Below are 7,055 nucleotides of genomic sequence, written 5' to 3' on the forward strand. Positions count from 1 at the left end.
CCTACGCCATACATTTTACGTCACCCGCTACGTGGCCACTCGGCATTTAACTGAGGGTGACTCCAAACATCCCCTTACGCAGCTATTCCACTACCCTTACCTACCGTGATCCACGGATCGACTTGAATTTATCCCCCCCCCCGCCCTCCAACCCCTTCCCCCATATTGGACAAGTATCAGCTCCGTCTTCCTTCGAATTTCAATGGAACCCCTCTGCACTGACGTAAATAAGACTTTCTAGGTGTCAACTAGCCCAGGAACATCCCCTATCGCTGGAGGGTTGATACGGGCATAAAATACAGCGAGTGTCCCCGGGGGAGGATATTGAGAAGTCTTCGGCTAAGTAAGAATGTCGAAGTCTTATAGGGGTGGAAGGGCCTGGGAGGGGAAGGGGTCCAGGCTGGTCCAGGGTTACTGGGATTGAAGGGTGCGCACTGGCACGGTTTGGCTCGTGCCAGAGGAGGGTTGTACGAAGAAATTTAAGGGTAGTTGATCATCGCAGCCCATTTCTCCCGGAGTCTGGAAACGCACGGTCAAGCAGAAGACCCGAACGTTGATTACGTCAAACTCCGAAGTATTAAACGAGCGACAATAATTGTGGATCGATTAACGAGTGCGCACGCGAACGCCAATTTAATCTATATATATTATATGTATATATGTATATATATATATAATATATGCGTAGCATGGTATTATATATTTTACATGTGTGTATGTATGTATATATATATATATATATATATATATATCATATAGAGTCCTCTATCCATATCTGTACACGTTATGGCTCGTGCACGCTGGTTTCCCTATTCAGTTTGCGTGTATCAGCCCTGTATACATATTATTAACTAACCAATAAACGCGAGGCCATATTGTCGCCCTGAGATATTCTACATGATAACGCCCAGTGGTTGGTAGCAATGCTTTTGATACCAGTAGTGAAACCAGACAGTATTGGATCAGCCTGTAAAACAAAATACGTTCCGCATGGTATACATACAAATATATATATATCATATACAGTAGATACAGTCAGACACAAATCTGACACAACTATGAAAACGGGTTAAAGTTTCTGCATGTAAATGATTTTTGACCAGGGGTGCAATCAAATGGGGTAAATCAGTGGAAATCAATAGAAAATAATTTATTACTTCTGGCAAAGTACCACATTCACTGTGGGAAATTGTCCTACGAGGAGCACTTGCGCTTCGCTACGCAAATTGCCATTAAAGTTTTATCCACTTGAAAATTAACCCTTCCCCGCTGGACTTCGTTAGTAAAAATATTCATTAGTTCGAAGGACGGCATCGATACTTCATCGCTTATGGTAAATAACACTACGGTCAATATTCGATCTTTTCATACATATATGCATATACGGTGTTATCTGAAGAAATCGCGTAAAAATTTTCACTGTTCGTCTGTGCTATCTTGCTTGGTCCAAATCTATCTGGCAGATTATCCTATAACATTGGCTCACCCGGTAGCCAGCCTGGGTGCATCCATTTGCACCCCTATATATGTATTTACAATCTACACATCTATCCAACTTTTATAGCTGTGACAGTGCGCGCTACTGTTGCCAACGTTGCCCACTAAGTGAATTCCCTGAATTAAACAAATATTGATGCTGCGAGGCTATATATTTCATGGACCATTTTACGAAATGTATCTCGAACTCCCCCGCGTTAGAGCCTGTCACTCAGCCCTGCCGCAGCCATCGCGCTTGAATGCGCCCGGCTAAAAGCCAGACCCCCCCTCCCCTCCCCGCCCCAACCTCATCCTCTGTTCATCCAAGCGTTTATCCAAACCAACCCTCCCCCTCCCCAACTCTACCAGTCCCATACAGCCTATTCGGGACAGCACAATAGATTCCTCGGACTACTCATATCAGCAGTGCAAATCAGATCTGTTTATACATACGAGTGTAAGCGTTACTGGCTGGACACGGATTATCAATGCGATAAGGTCGGTAACCACGATTCCTACTGTGCTCCGGTATAGTCTATGCCCAATACTCTGTATACACGATTGCTGGTAGGTGCCGGGCGACCTTTCAATGTGGAGTTGGAGCTGGGATGGGGTCAATGGTGGTTTTGTCTCGTTTTATTCTGGAAAGGTGAAAAAGGGGGGGGGGGAAGGCTACGAGATGGGGACAAAAACGTAGTAAAATACAAATTTTCCCTTAAAAGCCTATTTTAATCGTGACGTCACGTCCGAATAATTTGTTTTGTTTATTTCGAGTAAATCCGAAATTTTGGGGTTACGAGGAGAAGGGGTCACGGGTCAAGGGAGTTGGGGGTGGGGGTGGGTCGGTGCATCGTGGAGCAATGATCAATAAATTCTGACCAATCGAGCTAACCTGTTAATTAGCGTGACAACCGGGGAGTCGCGTTAATTTGCAAGTCGCAGAAATCCATATTTAAATGATAATGCGATAAGGCAATTAGGTCGACTGGCTGCGGGACCGAGTGGCTCGGTTATCAATTAGAGCGATTACAGTAATGCCAACGTCGGCTTAAACTGTAATTCAATTACGCGAAACAGGCGGCGAAAGTGGGTTGCGTTTTCCGCCATTTTACATAATCGAGTCATTAAATCATTCCAGCCCCCTTGCTTCGGACCCCCTAGACTCTCTTGAAGACTCCGACAGCCGTTGGCCACCCCCCTACCTCCCCCTGGTCCCCTTCGTACACGGGTACACCAATATTACCATGTATGACATATATAGAAAAATCTCAGTAGCCATTTTGCTACGCAACTCGCTTTGCAAGTTTAGCCATTTTTTTTTACTTTTTTTGTTTTCTCTACCTATTTACTCATTCGCCCTCTCGCCACCCTTCCCACCGTCGTACCTCTTTTTTTTCTCTTACTCAGTTTTCTTCGTCTACGCTTATTAAAAATTTTTTTCCATGCAATTACGAAGCGCTCGCTGAAATTGAACTGGCCGCACAAAAGTCAGAAAATCACGTGAACATATCGGACTCACCAATAATGTACCGGGTGTTCTTCTTATTTCTCCCGTCTCTTGCCATTTACTCGGTAGTAGATGATAATTGTATACCGAGCTATTCAGTCCAAGCGTTTACCACCTGAACATGGTTTTACCATGAGATTCAAACGGGCGCTAACTTCGGCTGGCGCGTTTCTAGTGAATAACTCTATATATTTCTTTCACACAGTGACCACCGGCGCCGAAGCCGCCCAGCTATTTACCCGGATGTCTTGTAGACGAATCGACTTACTAATTACCACGCTAATTAGTAATTTTCTTATTTAAATATGGTGGCCCGCTATATATATATTTTTAATACATAAGGTCAATTACCCGTAATCTTGAAAACAGACAGATCAGACTTGGGCCGTTTTCATGTGAACCGGTACCGTGTGGCAGAGCAACAGAGCCTGGACTAACAGAGATCAAGAGGCCGACAGAGACAGAGAGAGGAAGATAATAGATATACGATAATAGAGGACGTTCATTCTCTTTGTCGTGGCGCGTAGCGCTGAAAGGAGCGACTGGGCGTAAGGGCGATGCAGAGGCGCGTAAAATGAAAATAAAATATCGAACCGCCTCGCCGGCTGACTGACGCTCGCCTCTCTCTTCTCTTGCCCCCGTAGCCCGGCTCGCGATAGAGCGAAGGACGCAGGAGCACGAATAACGGAGGAAATAGAGCTAAGCAAAGGCAGCCCGAAGGGTGGAATGAAAATTAAAGGGAAATGTCCGATAATTACGTATGAGCAGTAAACTGTACAAGCGTAATAATAAAACTTGTTCGTTTTGCAATTTTACGGCCGAGTCGGGACGCCTATGCACGTATATACAAAATGTGCACAAAACAGACGCAGTCCGCTCGTTTAAAGGTGAATTCGATCAACGTAGTACAAAAGTTACCCCCACCCTCATCCATCTATCGACTCGCTGACTCTGCCATCTTGTTTTCTCCCTGACTAAATCTTTGCTTTCTGTAAAAGTCCAAAGTCCGATCTTGCCTGTCAGATATTTACGTACCCGAGAATCGTGTGCTTTTTCATTCTTATTATTATCATTATTATGAGAATTTAAATTGAATCGACTGTCGAACCGAACGAGCCCTTTCGCTCAACCCCTAGGTGCTTGGTACCCCAGGGCCCAAAAATAGTTTTCCCTTAACGAAAGGGTGGTCGAGTTCTTGGGATGGATGGGGTGGGCTTCGCAACTAATTACGAGTGTCAAAGTTCAACCGTAACGAGCACTCGTTTTTGGCCACTCGATTCGAAAGCGCGGCAGCCGCAGTGGCAACGCGAGGGACTTGGAATACGGGATTTGATTTGTATAGAGAAGAGTATAATGATAATCGTCCTCATGGTCGTGATCGTTTACCATTGTCGTGAACGTAGTCGGTATCGGCCTGAGGGGAGATATTCACTTAAGCGTCAATGGCGCCATCCCTTTCTTTACGGTGTTTCGCCCAATGATAAAAGTATGCTTGTTCGACTGGATTATGTGTATATGAGAAGTACGTACAGACGCCTGTGTGTATATATATATATATGTTGAGCCCTCTATGGGGAAATATTCATAATGTGCATTTGCAATTTCAATGGGTTGGGCAACCCCTAACTTGCTCGAGCAGATCCAGCCACCCTCCAAGCCCGCGATCTTCTCGACCGATATACCAATGGGAAGAGCAAATCCATCTAGGACATAGGCGTCATCCTTTAGAATCTTGAAAGCATCCCCGCGTGGTACGCAGGGAGCCCCGGGCACCGCTGCGCATAGAACCAACCCCTAATGCTCAATCAGCGCCACTGACACTTTTCCTTCCACGTCTTTCTATTCTTGTATATCTAATGCAAGCACACAGTAGCCCCTAGCGGATCGACTAGATTTACGTTTGGAGTTTTGGATTTTCAAAATTCTATCTGCCCCTATTGGATGCGTGCATCCCTTACGTTACCCACTGATCGCCACTGCCCATTGTGATACAAGAGACGCCCTACCGAGACTTCAATAAGGAAATGTGACTCATCCCGGGGTTGTTCCATAGGCATGATGGATAAAAGGGGACGCTCTAATAGGTGCTTCTATGTATGTATTACAATTTTTTTAAAAGCATCAATAACGTAGACAATCATTATAATCGATCTTTAGTGTCTCCGAGGTCATTAAGGTCCTCCGAGGTCACTTATCTCAAAACTCGAAATAACCAATTATTCATATTCTATCTTGATCGTGATAATAATACAAAATTTGTTTTTCTTTCTTTCTCACCCCTTCATCCCCCTTTACGTCTTATCTAACGGGTAATTCACTGTTTCACGTAAATATTACAGGATATCGCTCCAGCGAGTCTGAGCATCCGGTAGCAACTTGGAAGCAAAGTATAAAGTATCGGTCACTAAATGAGAAGATAACTTCGGCCCAAAGTCAATATAATGAACAAGCCGTTAATTATGGGTAGGAGCGATGGGGGGGCGAAAGGGGGTGAACTTCAGTTTGACATTCTGACAGATTACCGAGCTTCACCTGATTGGACGAGGACGTCGCGACGCCCCGGAGCAAACGCAAATGTTGGAGTAGGGGGTTGGGGTGGGTTGAGGATGAGTTCCCGGATAAGACCAAGGGCGTTGGCATCATGACGTTCTGAAATGAGGGTGAGGGACTGACAATGGGACGGAGGAGGGTCGAGACGTAAGGGATGCTTACCCGCTCGCTTGGTTATCATTTCATTATTTCCGTTAATTTAATATCTGCCGGCGACACTACCCAACCGAGATACCCGGGCGCCGCCACAAGATCCGGCCGCTGCTTGACTTTCCAGCAGGCAGCGGTGCTGGCTGCACCCTTCGCGCCGAGCGCGGGTACGGAAGAGGGAGAGAGAGACAGGGGACATTAAGGGATGGGAGTGGAGGGGGGTGGAGGGGGGAGAGATTGCTGGCGGGATGGGGGAGAAATCTGACTTGTTAATTTTTCCCGCATAAATTTCAACCGCCCAGCGAGCTTTTAATTGATTTGACTGTCGTCCCGGGGTGAATCCCACCCGCTTGACACGGCCCTGGACACTGTGATAAACCAAACGCAACCACTTCTGGGTCGACGTAATTCCGGGATGATTATGAATGAGAAAATTTTAAATTTTTTCAACAGTCACCGATTTCTTATTTAATGGGATTTAGTAATTTTTTTGCGATTTAACATTTTTTCTTGCTTTCAGAACCTTTTATTCTGCTTTACGTTTTTTCGTGCATCTTTGATTCTGACCCGGGTCCACTTCCCGCCGCTGTTTTAGAAGTTTTTATCATGGGGCTCGTTCGCCGCCATTAAATCCCCACAGGGCACGGCACCCTTAATCCCATTAAACGATCAGGCCCGTACGCGAACCGTGAGATTTTACAAGCTGCACCTTCTCCCCTTTCATACACCGGTTAATTTAAATCCCTGACAAAACAAAGATTTATTTCGATTAAAAACCCCACTCTCCGACCCCGCTAACAATTTTCTACGTAATACAGAGAACACGGCAATAGAATTAGCGAAATCTCTCTTCTGCATATGTGCTGCGCTTCGACTGAAATTATTCTTCTTCTTTTTTTTATTTCGGTCCAGCACAGCATCCCGTACACATTGATTACACGAGATCGGTATGTACGTGTTGGATAAAATTTCTCATCGAATAAAAATAATTCCTACCAATCATCCCTGTGAAAAATTCAAATCCAATCTATTTTGGTACCATATGTCAAAATTTCAAAAAAAAAAAAAAAAAAAAAAAAATTAAAAAACGTATGAAACTACTGCAAATCTCTCTCGAGATTCGAGAGGGACAAGGACGTTTCTCAAAGTCGAAGCAAAAATGGTCGCATCTCACATACAGAGAGTTATATAGGAGAATTTCATTCGTGAAAAATATAAAAGAAATAGAGCGATATGTAGTACAGAGGGTGGTTGGACGGAGAGGGGGGGTCGTAAAAATAGTAAAAAAAACAGAGAATAGTAATAAAAGAAGCAGCAAGACGTGTCTCGTGCGTGTCGCAGAATTTCCTTGCGTCTCGGTCGACGAGGGGTT

General features: G+C 44.8%; 1 protein-coding gene across 3 annotated transcripts in view; it reads left to right on the top strand.

Annotated features, from left to right (window-relative positions):
• The window catches only part of LOC107273847, a 79,816-nt gene that overhangs the window by 22,039 nt on the left and 50,722 nt on the right, over nucleotides 1-7,055 (top strand). The window contains exon 1 of one of the 3 annotated variants that reach the window (XM_025091113.1): nucleotides 5,062-5,077. The exons of the other annotated variants lie outside the window; for them this stretch is intronic. The gene's annotated coding sequence lies outside the window, so the exon portion shown is untranslated. Of the gene's footprint in view, nucleotides 1-5,061; nucleotides 5,078-7,055 lie in introns of those variants that run through there. 3 annotated transcript variants of the gene reach the window in all.

This window comes from Cephus cinctus, unplaced genomic scaffold (genome assembly GCF_000341935.2).
Source record: "Cephus cinctus unplaced genomic scaffold, Ccin1 Ccin1_scaffold1847, whole genome shotgun sequence".
NCBI lineage: Eukaryota > Metazoa > Arthropoda > Insecta > Hymenoptera > Cephidae > Cephus > Cephus cinctus.